Raw genomic sequence first — 16,331 nt, forward strand, 5'->3', positions numbered from 1 at the left:
CAGGCCAAGTACATGCCTCCCCCAGCCAAAGTCCCGTACCCCAGTCCAAGTGCACCCCTCCCCCAGCCAAAGTGCCTTAACCCAGTCCAAATACATCCCTCCTCCAGCCAAAGTCCCGTACCCCAGTCCAAGTGCACCTCTCCCCCTGCCGAAGTGCCTTACCCCAGCGCAAGTGCATCCTCCCCCGCCGCACCCACCATAGATGGGGCAGACATTGTGTACGGATTGTTAACAGGTTTATTGGGTATGAAGTGAATAGTGACATGACTTCTGGATATCATCTACTCCAATGATGTCCCTTGTAGGGGGTTGGAAGAACATGATCCATCTTCCCTCCCACCCGTGTCTCTTCCCCCCCCACCCTCACCCGTGTCTCTCTCTCTCTCTCTTCCCCAGCCTCTCCCTCACTCTCCCCCAGCCTCTCTATCTCCCCCAACCTTTCTCACTTTCCCCCAGCCTCTCAATTTCCCCCCAGCCTCTCTCACTTTCCTCCAGCCTCACTCTCTCCCCCCAGCCTCTCTCTCTCTCTCCCCAGCCTCTCTCTCTCTCCCCCCAGCCTGTCTCTCTCTCTCCCTAGCCTCTCTCTCTCTCCCCCAGCCTCTCTCTCTTCCCCCTCCCAGCCTGTCTCTCTCTCTCTCCCCAGCCTCTCTCTCTCTCCCCAGCCTCTCTCTCTCCCCCCAGCCTGTCTCTCTCTCCTCCAGCCTCTCTCTCTCCCCCTACCAGCCTGTCTCTCTCTCCCCCCAGCCTCTCTCTCTCCCCCTCCCAGCCTGTCTCTCTCCCACTCCCAGCCTGTCTCTCTCTCTCCCCAGCCTCTCTCTCTCCCCCCAGCCTGTCTCTCTCTCCCCCCAGCCTCTCTCTCCCCAGCCTGTCTCTCTCTCCTCCAGCCTTTCTCTCTCCCCCCAGCCTCTCTCTCCCCAGCCTCTCTCTCTCTCCCCAGCCTCTCTCTCTCTCCCCCAGCCTGTCTCTCTCTCTCCCCAGCCTATCTCTCTCTCCCCCAGCCTCTCTCTCTCCCCCTCCCAGCCTGTCTCTCTCTCTCTACCCAGCCTACCTCTCTCTCCCCCAGCCTCTCTCTCTCTCCCCCCAGCCTGTCTCTCTCTCTCCCCCAGCCTCTCTCTCTCCCCCCAGCCTGTCTCTCTCTCTCCCCCCAGCCTCTCCCTCTCTCCCCAGCCTCTCTCTCTCCCCCTCCCAGCCTGTCCCTCTCTCTCCCCAGCCTCTCTCTCTCTCCCCAGCCTCTCTCTCTCGCCCCAGCCTATCTCTCTCTCATCCAGCCTCTCTCTCTCCCCCTCCCAAATTGTCTCTCTCTCTCCCTAGCCTCTCTCTCCCTCCCCCAGCCTCTCTCTTCCCCCTCCCAGCCTGTCTCTCTCTCCCCCAGCCTCTCTCTCTCCCCCTCCCAGCCTCTCTCTCTCCCCCAGCCTCTCTCTCTCCCCCCAGCCTGTCTCTCTCTCCTCCAGCCTCTCTCTCTCCCCCTCCCAGCCTGTCTCTCTCTCTCCCCCCAGCCTCTCTCTCTCTCCCCAGCCTCTCTCTCTCCCCCTCCCAGCCTGTCTCTCTCTCTCCCCAGCCTATCTCTCTCTCCCCCAGCCTCTCTCTCTCTCTCCCCCAGCCTGTCTCTCTCTCTCTCCAGCCTATCTCTCTCTCCCCCAGCCTCTCTCTCTCTCCCCAGCCTATCTCTCTCTCCCCCAGCCTCTCTCTCTCCCCCTCCCAGCCTCTCTCTCTCCCCCAGCCTCTCTCTCTCCCCCCAGCCTGTCTCTCTCTCCTCCAGCCTCTCTCTCTCCCCCTCCCAGCCTGTCTCTCTCTCCCCCCAGCCTCTCTCTCTCTCCCCAGCCTCTCTCTCTCCCCCTACCAGCCTGTCTCTCTCTCCCCCAGCCTCTCTCTCTCCCCCTCCCAGCCTCTCTCTCTCCCCCAGCCTCTCTCTCTCCCCCCAGCCTGTCTCTCTCTTCCAGCCTCTCTCTCTCCCCCTCCCAGCCTGTCTCTCTCTCCCCAGCCTCTCTCTCTCTCCCCCAGCCTCTCTCTCTTCCCCCTCCCAGCCTGTCTCTCTCTCTCCCCAGCCTCTCTCTCTCTCCCCAGCCTCTCTCTCTCCCCCCAGCCTGTCTCTCTCTCCTCCAGCCTCTCTCTCTCCCCCTACCAGCCTGTCTCTCTCTCTCCCCAGCCTCTCTCTCTCTCCCCCAGCCTCTCTCTCTTCCCCCTCCCAGCCTGTCTCTCTCTCTCCCCAGCCTCTCTCTCTCTCCCCAGCCTCTCTCTCTTCCCCCCAGCCTGTCTCTCTCTCCTCCAGCCACTCTCTCTCCCCCTCCCAGCCTGTCTCTCTCTCCTCCCAGCCTCTCTCTCTCCCCCTCCCAGCCTGTCTCTCTCTCTCCCTAGCCTCTCTCTCTCTCCTCCTGCCTCTCTCTCTCCCCCTCCCAGCCTGTCTCTCTCTCTCCCCAGCCTCTCTCTCTCTCCCCAGCCTCTCTCTCTCCCCCCAGCCTGTCTCTCTCTCCCCCCAGCCTCTCTCTCTCTCCCCAGCCTGTCTCTCTCTCCTCCAGCCTCTCTCTCTCCCCCTCCCAGCCTGTCTCTCTCTCCCCCCAGCCTCTCTCTCTCTCCCCAGCCTCTCTCTCTTCCCCCTCCCAGCCTGTCTCTCTCTCTCCCCAGCCTCTCTCTCTCCCCCCAGCCTGTCTCTCTCTCTCCCCAGCCTATCTCTCTCTCCCCCAGCCTCTCTCTCTCCCCCTCCCAGCCTGTCTCTCTCTCTCCCCAGCCTATCTCTCTCTCCCCCAGCCTCTCTCTCTCCCCCTCCCAGCCTGTCTCTCTCTCTCCCCAGCCTCTCTCTCTCTCCCCAGCCTCTCTCTCTTCCCCCTCCCAGCCTGTCTCTCTCTCCCCAGCCTCTCTCTCTCTCCCCCCAGCCTCTCTCTCTCTCTCCCCAGCCTCTCTCTCTCCACCCAGCCTATCTCTCTCTCCCCCAGCCTCTCTCTCTCTCCCCAGCCTATCTCTCTCTCCCCCAGCCTCTCTCTCTCCCCCTCCCAGCCTGTCTTTCTCTCTCCCTAGCCTCTCTCTCTCTCCCCCCAGCCTGTCTTTCTCTCTCCCTAGCCTCTCTCTCTCTCCCCCAGCCTCTCACTCTTCCCCCTCCCAGCCTGTCTCTCTCTCTCCCCAGCCTCTCTCTCTCTCCCCAGCCTCTCTCTCTCCCCCCAGCCTGTCTCTCTCTCCTCCAGCCTCTCTCTCTCCCCCTACCAGCCTGTCTCTCTCTCCCCCCAGCCTCTCTCTCCCCCTCCCAGCCTGTCTCTCTCTCCCCCCCAGCCTGTCTCTCTCTCCTCCAGCCTCTCTCTCTCCCCCTCCCAGCCTGTCTCTCTCTCTCCCTAGCCTCTCTCTCTCTCCCCCAGCCTCTCTCTCTCTCCCCCTCCCAGCCTGTCTCTCTCTCTCCCCAGCCTCTCTCTCTCTCCCCAGCCTCTCTCTCTCCCCCCAGCCTGTCTCTCTCTCCTCCCAGCCTCTCTCTCTCTCCCCAGCCTGTCTCTCTCTCCTCCAGCCTCTCTTTCTCCCCCTCCCAGCCTGTCTCTCTCTCCCCCAGCCTCTCTCTCTCTCCCCAGCCTCTCTCTCTCCCCCTCCCAGCCTGTCTCTCTCTCTCCCCAGCCTCTCTCTCTCTCCCCCCAGCCTCTCTCTCTCTCCCCCCAGCCTGTCTCTCTCTCTCCCCAGCCTATCTCTCTCTCCCCCAGCCTCTCTCTCTCTCCCCAGCCTATCTCTCTCTCCCCCAGCCTCTCTCTCTCCCCCTCCCAGCCTCTCTCTCTCCCCCAGCCTCTCTCTCTCCCCCCAGCCTGTCTCTCTCTCCTCCAGCCTCTCTCTCTCCCCCTCCCAGCCTGTCTCTCTCTCTCCCCCCAGCCTCTCTCTCTCTCCCCAGCATCTCTCTCTCCCCCTCCCAGCCTGTCTCTCTCTCCCCCCAGCCTGTCTCTCTCCTCCAGCCTCTCTCTCTCCCCCTCCCAACATCTCTCTCTCTCTCTCTCCCCAGCCTGTCTCTTTCTCTCCCCCTCCCAGCCTCTCTCTCTCCCCCCAGCCTGTCTCTCTCTCCTCCAGCCTCTCTCTCTCCCCCTCCTAGCCTCTCTCTCTCCCCCTCCCAGCCTGTCTCTCTCTCTCTCCCCAGCCTCTCTCTCTCTCCCCAGCCTCTCTCTCTCTCCCCAGCCTCTCTCTCTCCCCAGCCTCTCTCTCTCTTCCCAGCCTCTCTCTCTCTCCCCAGCCTCTCTCTCTCTTCCCCAGCCGATCTCTCTCTCCCCCAGCCTCTCTCTCCCCAGCCTCTCTCTCTCCCCCAGCCTCTCTCTCTTTCCCCAGCCTCTCTCTCTCCCCCTCCCAGCCTGTCTCTCTCTCCCCCCAGCCTGTTTCTCTCCTCCAGCCTCTCTCTCTCCCCCTCCCAACATCTCTCTCTCTCTCTCTCCCCAGCCTGTCTCTTTCTCTCCCCCTCCCAGCCTCTCTCTCTCCTCCCAGCCTGTCTCTCGCTCCTCCAGCCTCTCTCTCTCCCCCTCCCAGCCTCTCTCTCTCCCCCTCCCAGCTTGTCTCTCTCTCTCCCCAGCCTCTCTCTCTCTCCCCAGCCTCTCTCTCTCTCCCCAGCCTCTCTCTCTCCCCAGCCTCTCTCTCTCTTCCCAGCCTCTCTCTCTCTCCCCAGCCTCTCTCTCTCTCCCCCAGCCTATCTCTCTCTCCCCCAGCCTCTCTCTCCCCAGCCTCTCTCTCTCCCCCAGCCTCTCTCTCTCTCCCCCAGCCTATCTCTCTCTCCCCCAGCCTCTCTCTCCCCAGCCTCTCTCTCTCCCCCAGCCTCTCCCCCAGCCTCTCTCTCTCCCTCAGCCTCTTTCTCAGCCCCCCCCCACCCCCCCGCTGGCCGATATCGGCCCCACGCCAGCCAGGGTGGAGAGAGTAGGAGCCTCAGGTCCTGCTTCTCGGCACCATGTGCGTGGAATGATTCGGGCCGGGAGAAGCGAGGGGGGGCGGTGTTTGACAGGGCGCTGGACAAACACCTGTCAAAAAAAGTGCAGTACAAATAGTTACATCGGAGAAATATTAAATGTTGGTGTTCAGAGATTTAGGAATCCTCGTACAGGAAACACAGAAAGTTACCATTCAGGTACGGCAAGCAATTACAAAGGCAAATGGCATGTTGACCTTTATTGCAAGGGGGTTGGAGTATAAGAGTAAAAATGTCTTACTACAATTGGACAGGGCTTTGGTCAGGCCACACTTGGAATACGGTGATCTGATTGAAACATTTGGGGCTAGACTTTTGGCACATCATCACCCATTTAGCGGCCATTTAAGCGCTGAGATTCAGGCTATCGCCCATATTTGATGGCAAATGGAAACTAGCGCCCAATTATAACCCATTTATCGCTGGAGCAACATTTGGGCATACAGGAATGAGCTGCATCGCCTGGCCTATTTAAAAAAAATATATGGTCATCCTCGTGCAAGGCCCAGAATACTGGTTATAATGGAAACTAGCGCCCAATTATCGCCCAGAATATCGGCGAGCGCTACTTTCGGCATTTTGTCCATAATTCACCCAAATGATCGCTCACCCAAAAAGACGTTCATGAAAAGCTGCACTCACCTGACCTTAACTCGGCTCTATGGATGCCCTTTTATAACTTAGAGGATCTTTAATAGAAGGTGGCTTGAAGTGGTTGGGAGGAGAAGCAATTTGTGAGTGACTTTAAGGGCGTTTTTGAATCTTGCCAATTATCTAATCACATGGTGGTTAATTTCCAGTTTATATTGTATTGAGGACAATTTAAGAAGACATATTAGGGCATTTATAGTGATTTATAGTGATGCGTCTGTAATTTCTCAACCAGTATTGATGACTACTCACATGCTGCAGAATAGAGATGGGAGAAGGTTCATTGAAGAGCGTTATGTGCCCAGTCAAAGAGGTTGCAGACTGCTGAGGAGGAGGAGACGTTACAGCCAACGCATTTACAGGGATAAGCGATCATACCTGGACATGTCTGATAACATGTCCGAAGGCTGCGATTCAGAAAGGAGGTTATCAGTGAGATATGCCAGCTAATTAAGGGAGATCTGCAGCCTACCAGCACCATCAGGACCGCACTGCCCGTTGAGGTTAAGGTTACTGCGGAACTTTCCTTCTATGAATCGGGCTCTTTTCAGGCCTCAGCTGCCGACATTTGCGGTATCTCTCAGCACGCCACACATTGCTGCATTAGACATGTGACTGAAGCCCTTTATGCACGCAGGATGGACTTTATAAATTTCCCTATGACCAGAGTGAGAGGGCTTTGGGTTCTCGAGAATAGCAAACTTTCCCAAGGTGCAAGGAGCAAAAGACTGTATGCATAGGATGCAACGGTGTTTCGGAACCGAAAGGGATTCCACTCCCTGAATGTGCAGCTCGTTGTCGACCACAAACAAATAATCATGGCAGTAAATGTAAATTTTCCAGGGAGGATTCATGATGCGCACATCTTGTGTGAGAGCAATGTCTCTGACCTGTTTAAGAATCAGCCACAAGGTCATGGTTGGATGCTGGGGGATAAAGGATATGGCCTTGCCAGCTGGCTCATGAACCCCCTGCGTAAGCCCCAGACAGAAGCCGAGAAGCGCTACAAGGAAAGCCATATAGCCACACGCAATATCTTCGAAAAGACAATTGGAGTTCTGAAGCAGCACTTCAGATGCATGGACCACTCAGGAGGCAACCTACAATACCACCCTGAGCAGGTCGCTGAGTGCATTGTGATGTGCTGCATGTTGCATAACCTAGCTATCAGGAGACGACAACAATTGCCAGATGGGACTGCCGGTCCACCTCAGGAGAGAGGGGAGGCGGAAGAGGAGGACGAAGAGGAGGATAATCAGCCTGGCGATGAACCCATGCCCCCATGCCCCCCCCCCACACCACTGGAAAAGCCCCATGGTGGTTAAGCAGCTGAAAAACTATTGTGGCAGCAGCTCATAAATGAACGCTTTGCATGAAGTTACGGTGGTGACAGTTAAAGTTGCGTTATGTTTCATCTTTGCCTGGCCCTGCCTGGCCTGGCCATGGCCATTGTTTGCAACCTTTGTATTAATGTTTTACCGTACGTTATTAGAAGACACTTCACAACAATTGTAAAGTTAAATAACAATTTTTAATAATTTAACAACTGATTTCCATTTTTTTGAACAAACCATATATAACACCGCCCACCGAACCCCCAACAACTACCGCCCTCCCAAACCCAACAGTGAACAACATTTTTAATGCAATATAACAAGAACACCCTCCCACCATCCCCAACAGTCAACAATCAACAATGTTTTTAAAACAAGTACAAAACAAAAATAATCGCCCCCCCACTCTACCTGTGGCCATATTTCCCTCCTCTAACTTGACCCCCTCAGTTTCCCACGTAATCCCCAAGTAACGGGACCGAGACGTCTTGCAGCAGAGCACCTCAAGGGCTGCTGCTGGGGCAGGGGGGTGCAGGGGGAGGTGGTGGTGTCAGCAGAATGACCTCAGTGGATGGAGAAGAAGATGTTTGCGAAGAAACGTCTTCCGAGTCAGAAGGAAGTTCTTCCTCCTGTCTCGCATCTATCATGCTGGTTGGTGGCACGGCACCTTGAGGTGCAGTGCCATCTCCTGAAACTATCACATGCTGCAAGGCATTGACAGAGCCGGCCGTTCACCCCATTGCTGCAACTATCTGCCCCATGCCCTCTGTTATTCTGTGTGGCAATGTTGCCAGTCAACCCATCAAGTGCCGAGAGGAGCTCTCGACCTATGTCAACATTCGCCCTCAACATTGACACCATGTCCTCGTTGATATCTGTCTGTCGCAGTGCATGCCTACCTTGCCGACTCTAACTCCACAGGGTCGGCGTGGGCACTGGACGACTTGGAGTGACCTGCTGCAAGCTGTTTGGCCCCGCTATTTCATCCGTTGAAGATGACGTGGCCGCAGGTACCACAGATGACAGTTCCTCCTCCTTGGTTTGCTGTTCATCACCCATAGTGAGCACGACCTGCAGCGGTGCCGGTGTTGCTGCAAGGGCCTCCCATTGTGTCTGGGGAGCTGGAAAACATAATTGAGGTTAGTGCAAGAAAAGGGGAGACATGAGAATGCTTGTGCTGCGCAGGCATATGTACAAGGAGCAACACTACTGCAATAATTGTGAATGAGAGATGTTAAATATGATTAACATGAGAGTACAGAAGCTGCACGCATAACAATACATCATTCATATATTATAATCTAATGCCATTAAATTACTTTAAATTACCACTGGTTTATCACTGCTTTATACATTACTCATGTGGTGCAACAATGGGATCTGCACCACCATGGGTGGCAGAGCGAATGTGGCTGCTCACTAAGGCTGCTCTTCCACATCAGTGCGAAGGTGCAGCTCAGCAGGCCCTCCTCCGGTCCGCCTCCACTCCACCTGATTCTTCGATATCTTCCTCTGCAAACGTGACAAGAGCATGGCATAAGGTAATTGACGAGTTACTATTACAGAAACACAACAGATAATGTAATCCACAATTAGTCACCCCACATGCTATACATCGTTAACGTTATATGCTAATACGGTTTGTATCCAATGGATGCATGGTTATAACATTTACGTTCAAAGAAATTATTTAACATAGTTTTGTTTAGGAACTAATGCTTGACACCAAACATCTTGCGAACAATCTCCAGGAAAGGCCCCATCCACGAGCTGTGCCATTCGGCCCCTGAGGGGAGGGAGGCGGTTTTTTGGAATCGATGGAGGTCACCGAGAGGAGGGGAATCAGGACCACTGGTGAGCTTGGCAATGACAGGAATGTAATGGGAGGGGGGGGCACCGTGTCCCTGGGCTGTGCTCGGAGACCTCTGTGTGGCCGGAGCTAATGTCCCAAAGTGTCCCAGGGCAGACAGTGAGCCAGGGCAGCTCTCCTCCAGTCCAGGCTGGGTCACTGTGTGACTGACAATAGCCGGAGTGACTCACACAGTCGAAGTAATGCTGATCGGACCCATCAGTGCTCAGTCGTGCCCCATCCACCAACCTAACCAAAAAGCAGATGGTGCCCAAGTTAAAGAGTTGCTCACAGCACTCAAGCAGTGATATCATTTAATAATTCTCCTTCGAAACTAAAGTGGTAGAAATGCCGAGTATTTGCAGTTTGCCTGTTTCCGGTCATTTGGCCATAATTTTTGATCAATGCCTTTAAATAATAATTGATACTTTAATTAAATTTAAGGCATCTCAGCAAAATTAGAGTTAAAGGGCGGAACAGACTCGATGGCCCATATGGCCTAGTCCTGTTCCTAATTATGTTTTTATGTTTAATAAGAGTGTCTCTTAAAAGGACACTGTTCCTCACAGGGCTGACAGTATTATTAAAGGACTTGAATTTATATAGCACCTTTCACAACCTCAGGATGACCCATAGTGCTTTACAGCCAATGAAGTACTATTTTTGAAGTGTAGTCACTGTTGTAATGTAGGAATATATAAGTATGGAATATATAACCTCCCCCCATCGAGTAATATGAAGGAGGTGGGACCTCGCTGTATCACAATTCCCAATCACCGTGAGCTTTGTTTACAGGGCCAGCTTCCACCGAATACAGGGACTGTAACTCCTCCCCCACACAGCTCCTCTGGGGCAGCCCCTGTCCCACGGATCACCATCAAACAGTCGACTGGGATCAGAGGGAGAGCCGGAAATCCCAAGGTGTGTTTATAATCTGAAACGGGGATCACACTGACTGGTAATATGGGGCTGACACTAACTTTAATTTAAATATGTAGGGTATTTTTTTATTTTTTTATTGTGTTTAGGTGTCGGGGGAAGGGGGGGTTCTCATTCATAATAATGAGAGGTCCTACTTACAGAGTTCCCATTATTATGAATGAGAATACTTTACCTTGATTGGATGTCCAGGTCCACGTGATTCCAGTTCCAGCTCTACGTCCGTTCAGACCAGCACGTGCTCCGATGAGCATGCAGAAGAGGCCTAAAACCGCAATCGCTGATGGGCGCCCAAGCTAAAGTGCGCATCTTTTTTCTTCTTTTCAGACGATTGCCCGCGGGAAGCCCAGAACCAGGATTTCAAGGCCGGTATATTTGTGATTATTGGCAATAATAGTTATCATATATGTCTGATTATCGGTAATAATAATGATCATTTTATGCTTAATTCCTATGAAAGTCAATAAATGCCTTTGAACCCTATTACCACGTGGAATATCTGATTCATTTATATTTAAGAACATCCATTCCCTAACAGTTGGCATCTCAGATCAAGGGGCATATTTGGGCAGAGATTTTAGGATGGCGACCTGTATTTCTCTGACATTTAACACTGCCGCGTTACAATAAATTATTCTGCCCTGGCCATTATCACACTCTGAATTAGATGAGAGATTAGAGAAACGTATCCTCGCTCTTTGAGCATCGCAATTTGCATTTGACGCGGTCGTATACAGAGATGCATTTAAATGGCTTCGAGCCCCTATGATGAGGGGTCTGATACTAAATGGGGCCTAATGGTCTGTGGGTTATTTATAACCTGCCCAACTGTAACTCCTCCTCCACACAGCTCCTCTGGGGCAGCCCCTGTCCCACGAATCACCATCAGTCAGTCGACTGGGATCAGGTGGAGAGTGGGAATATCCCAAGGTGTGTTTATAATCTGAAACGGGGATCACACTGACTGGTAATATGGGGCTGACACTCCTACCCTGCAGCTGTCAATCATTGATCTGAGTGGAATAACCCTGTCTGACCAATCTCTTCTCTCCTCTCTAGGGCAAAGGTCACTGATGGGCCTGGATCCAAAAACCGCAAACTGGAACTTGGTTCTGTCTGATGATCTGAGATCAGTAACACGAAGTGGACAAAAACAGCCCTACCCACCTCACCCAGAGAGGTTTAAAGACCATCTCCAAGTCCTCTACTTCCAGAGCTTCTCCTCAGGATCCCATTCCTGGGATATGGAAACTGATGGGTATCAATGGGGAATTGGGATTGTGTATGGGAGTGTAGAGAGGGAGGGGGGAGGGTCTTACCTTGGGAACAGCAGTAAATCCTGGTGTCTATATTATAATGATTTCTTGGGTTATCTCAGGGCCCGGCACAATTCCCAGCTCACTGATCTCCGACGGTTCCGGTCTGTGAGCAGGATCCGAGTTCAGTTGGACTACGAGGCTGGGACTGTGTCATTTCACTAGGTCACTGACTCACTGACACATTTACACACCTTTCAAACCACATTCACTGAACCCGTGTTTCCATCATTTTATTGCTGGAACAAATCTCTAAAACTGTTAAATTAATCCTGATATCTGAGAGTCTGCGACACCACATCCGGTTTTGGGAATCGCGTCATGTCACTTCCGGTTTTGGGTGGATCTCTTAAATGGGTAATTTCTGGGTTGGGGGCAGTGATGATGTCATTTCCAGAACTGTGGCTTTGATGATGGCACTTCTGGGTTGGGGGTTCAAATTATGTCTTTTCCTGGTTCCCCATCTGATGTTGTAATTTCCTGATCTGCTCTGATAATGTCATTTCGGGGCTATCGCTCTGACGATGTCACTTCCTGGTTCCCCTCTGATGATGTTACTTCCAGCCTGCCCCTCAATGAGATCATTTCCGGGTCTGCCCCTCTGATGCTTTCAAGTCTGGTGTCCCCCCCCCACCCCCCGATTATGTCATTTCCAGGGCCCTCTAATAATGTCATGTCCCAGTCACGCTCTGATAATGTTATGTCCGGGCCTCCCCCTCTGATAATGTCACATCCGGGTCTCCCCATCTGATGATGTCAAGTCCGGGTCTCCCCCTCTGATGATGTCATGTCTGTATCTCCCCCTCTGATGATGTCATGTCTGGGTCTCCCCCTCTGCTGATGTCATATCCAGATCTCCCCCTCTGATGAGGTCAGGAGCTCGGTGCCTTGCTGCTTTTAAAGATCCGTGGGGTCTTTGTGCTTTTCTCTGTAAGGGTCTGTCACTGACGCTAAACACAGCTGCTTTTGGTCAGTTTGCTGCAATTCATAGAATTACAATTGATTGTCCCCTTCAGTTGTAGAATTGTACTACTTTAGTTGTGTGATTGTAATGGTTTTAATCTCAGTAGTGAATGGCAATAGTGACAGGCATGACTGCATTAAACTCAGTAGTGAATCATGGTAGTGACTGGCACAATGATATTAATCTCACAAGTGAATAGTAATAGTGACAGGCACAACTGCTTTAATCTCAGTGGTGAACTGTAATAGTGACAGGCATGACTGCATTAATTTCAGCAGTGAATTGTAGTACTGAAGGCGTGACTTCAATTAATCTAAGTAGTGAATTGTAGTGGTGACAGGCACAATTGCATTAATCTCAGTTGTGAATTGTAGTAGTGTCAGACATGACTGCATTAATCACGGTGAAATTCTTCCTATTAACTTGAGGTTTAAGGGTGTTTCTGTGAGCAATGTTCAGTCAGTAAAAGGGATTCCAGTCCGACAGTATCTTCGCTGATAAGGAGAGTCAACAAAACTCTCTCTGTTAGCTCCAACCTTGAAAAGGCACCTGCCATAGATCTGGAAAATCCAGGAGTGAGTCAAGTTATGGGGAGTTATTCTTGTTAAAACTGGAGTTACTGCGGCTAATTGGATGAGGTAATACTTTGAAATATGTGGATCCTCACGTAGTGAGAGTGAAAGAAAGGGATAAAAAGAGGGCTGTTACAATAGATACTTCAGAATTCGACAAGGCTTGGCCAGCTGATCCCCTTGAGCTCGAATCCTGTGACCCGGTGAATTCTCCGGTCTTGTACCGCAAGCGTCTCAAGCATATGTGTGATTATTGGTAATAATAGTTATCATTGTATATGGGTGATTATCGGTAATAGTTATCATTGTACATGTGTGATTATTGGTAATAATAGTTATAAAATCAATGGACCTGAAATTTTGGCCTCCCCGGGTCCATATGGGGTGTGTACGGACCCGGGAAAGCATCGCAAAACCGCTTTTCGGCATGCAATGCGCAGGTGCCGAAAACCGGCTTTTCCGATCTGATAGATCCAACGCATCTTGGCAGCAAAGACATTCGCATGGGCAAGATTGCTGTATTTTCCCATCTCTTGCCCAGCGAATGTCTTTAAGACTCTTGCGCCTTGTAAAGGCAGTCGCATAGCCTACTTTTACCAGCGTAAGAGTTTTAAAACATATTTTAAAAATTTGAAAATAAAATTTAAAAACACATTTTAATGTTAAAAACCCTGCCCACTAAGGTAAGTTTAATTTAAACCCTAATTACAAAATATTTTTTTTAATTGGAAAAAAATGTTTTTTCTAATACATTTATTAACTTTAATTTAAATATGTGGGGTGTTTTTTTAATTTTTTAATTGTGTCTAGGTGTTTGGCGGGGGTTGGGGGGTCTCATTCATAATAATGAGAAGTCCTACTTACAGAGTTCCCATTATTATGCATGAGAATACTTTACCTTGATTGGATGTCCAGGTCCACATGACTCCAACTCCAGCTCTACGTCCGTTCAAATGGACACGCGCCCCGATGCGCATGCAGAAGAGGCCTAAAACCGCAATCGCTGGCGGGCGCCCGAGCTAAAGGTAAGCGCGCATCTTTTCTCTTCTTTTCCTGCAACCGCCCACGGGAAGCCCAGAACCGGGATTTCAAGGCCATCATATATGTGTGATTATTGGTAATAGTTATAATTGTATATGTGTAATTATTGGTAATAATAGTTATCATCGAATATGTCTGATTATTGGTAATAATAGTTATCATTGTATATGTGTGATTATTGGTAATAATAGTTATCATTTTATGCTTAACTCCTATAAAAATCAATAAATGCTTTTGAACCCTATTATCATGTGGAATGTCTGATTAACTTATATATAAGAACATCCATTTCCAAACATTTGGTATCTCAGTTCAAGGGGCATATTTGGGAGAGAGATTTTCGGATGGAGACCTGTATTCTCTGACTTTTAACACTGCTGCATTACAGTAAATTATTCTGCCATGGCCATTATCAAACTCTGAACTAGATGAGAGTTGAGAGAAACGTGTCCTCGCTCTCCAAGCATCATAATTTGCGTTTGACGTGTCGTATACAGAGAAGCATTTAAATGGCTTCGAGTCCCTTTGTTGAGGGGTGCATGACTTATTTCTACTGCGCAGTCTTAATTTATCACAGTGTTGAGCACTATATCATGTTTTTACGCAGCGAGTGGTTAAGATCTGGAATGCTGCTTGAAAAGTTGCTGGAGCAGACTCAATCCTGGCTTTCAGAAGGGATTTGGATAAGTACCTGAAGGAAACAGTTTGCAGGGATACGGGGAAAGGGCGGGGGAGTGGGACGAGCTGAACTGCTCTTGCAGAGAGCCGCACGGGCTGGATGGGCCGAATGGCCTCCTTCTGTGCTGTAACCATTCTATGATTGTAGATGTAGACAGAGTTTGGAATGTGGAATGGTTTTGGGTTTGGAGCCAGCAGGGACAGATGCAGTAATCTGGGACTGTCGACTGGTGCCCTGATGCCACTATCCCCCTGTATTCTGCATCAGTTCACCCCTCCCTTTGTCCAAAGTTAGAATGAAGACAGAGGTTAAAACCTCACAGAGCGTCAGAAAGTAAAGTTGTTGTGAGCAGAAAATGGTTCAAGCAAAAGGCTGCCGGTTTCTGTTGCTTTCCGTGGAGTGTTTCTATAAAAAGCCTGTGTGTGTGATGAACAGTTTCAGTGGGAAGCTCCGCCCCCTGTTAACCCCTTCTGTGTAAGAATGTTACACAGACTTTGTTTCACTGTGGATGCTAACTTTTTCTTCAGTTATGTTCGGTATTTCTTGCAGTCATTTGGAGAGGGGCCTGAAGAAAGAACACAAAGAAAGATGATGTAATTTACTGGGGATTTGCTGTGCTGTATTGTGTTGTCTTTAAGATATTGATGAATTAAATTAGAGATATTGTGGTTAACTAACCTATTAAATTGTGAAAACCAGACTTTTATTGTGGCCATAGTGAAATTCTGGTTATTGTAAATTATGTGAAAAATCTCCAGTTACGGACATGAGATCATCAGATTTTAAAAAGTTGCCTTTTTGAATTTCTCAGCTTGCCAGGGACAATGATTTAAGGTGGATAAAGGGTTAATGTTGAGTAACTAACGTGACTGGAGCTGTGCTAAGTTATGGATCTAAGAAGACTATTTCAGTCCAAGGCATCTTGGTTGTGCTGGAATGTGACGGCCGTTAGCAAACTGACAGCGTCCTTTGATCCTGTGAGTGACTGTGGTCAGGGTAAAAGTGAATTAACAGGAATCCCAGGATCTCACAGGATCTTTATATGGCAACAATTTGGAGCCATCTTGTGGTTGGACTGCACTAACTCGCTACGAGTTGATGCACACACAGCAGAAGTGAACTGTTTCTCCTTCAATTCTGATAGTGAATTCATCTTGACTACTGGTTCTGCTGATAAGATTGTTGCATTGTGGGATGTAAGAAACCTGAAACTGAAGTTACATTCCTTTGAGTCGCACAAGGATGAGATCTTCCAAGTTCAATGGTCTCCTCACAATGAAACTGTCCTGGCTTCAAGTGGAACAGATCACAGATTGAATGTATGGGATTTGAGTAAAATTGGAGAGGAACAGTCACCTGAAGATGCGGAAGCTGGTCCTCCAGAACTGTTGTTTATTCATGGTGGTCACACGGCTAAGATTTCAGACTTTTCCTGGAACCCAAATGAACCATGGGTAATTTGCTCTGTATCAAGACAATATCATGCAAGTGTGGCAGCTGAAAATAGTTACAATGTCGAGGATCCTGAGGGTGCCCCTAATCCCGAAGGCCAAGGCTCCTAGTCTGTCAAGTTGTCAAACATACTTTTTCTACAGACATGAATTCTGCTAATGCTGTTTTGGGAGAGCTGGTTGGTGTATAGCCACCTTCTCCAAATGCGGGAATTTGGATAAAATGTATGTCCTCCAGTAAGTACCTACATTTTTATGATTGCTTCTACCCCACACGCCCAATGTCCCATTTTTGCGGCCATCACAGTAATGTGCTGACATATCTGCATTTCTATTTGGCGAATAGAAAGGAAAACAGCTTGTTGTCCTGTTGTGTAAATATTTAAAGGCTTAGCCCGGAATATCTGGATGTTGCAGTGTGTTTCTTTTGAGATACAAGACAGTTAAACCAATTGAATATTCTCGATGAGAGGGTCTTACTAAATAAAAAGTGCACCAGTCCCAATAAAATGCATATGTTTTTCGACACAATATTTTTTTTAAAAGAGTTAATAAAATGAGGGGTTTTGGACCCCTCTTAAATAAATAATAATGATTTGCTAAATGGGGTTTAATCTGAATTGTCGGTA

At 50.0% G+C, this 16,331-nt stretch overlaps 1 protein-coding gene, 1 long non-coding RNA gene and 1 pseudogene across 2 annotated transcripts in view; all 3 read left to right on the forward strand.

The window, feature by feature from the left end:
• LOC139263084 (uncharacterized) overlaps nucleotides 1–16,331 on the forward strand; it is a 192,003-nt gene that overhangs the window by 61,387 nt on the left and 114,285 nt on the right. The gene's annotated exons all lie outside the window — the stretch shown is intronic.
• LOC139261929 (tripartite motif-containing protein 14-like) lies at nucleotides 8,520–11,266 on the forward strand (annotated as a pseudogene).
• The window catches only part of LOC139263082 (uncharacterized), a 29,632-nt gene continuing 25,356 nt past the window's right edge, over nucleotides 12,056–16,331 (forward strand). Inside the window, exon 1 of the long non-coding RNA XR_011593037.1 lies at nucleotides 12,056–12,787. This is a non-coding gene — a long non-coding RNA (uncharacterized lncRNA). The remainder of the gene's footprint in view (nucleotides 12,788–16,331) is intronic.

The sequence above is a fragment of the Pristiophorus japonicus genome, chromosome 4, assembly GCF_044704955.1.
Source record: "Pristiophorus japonicus isolate sPriJap1 chromosome 4, sPriJap1.hap1, whole genome shotgun sequence".
Classification (NCBI taxonomy): Eukaryota; Metazoa; Chordata; class Chondrichthyes; family Pristiophoridae; genus Pristiophorus; species Pristiophorus japonicus.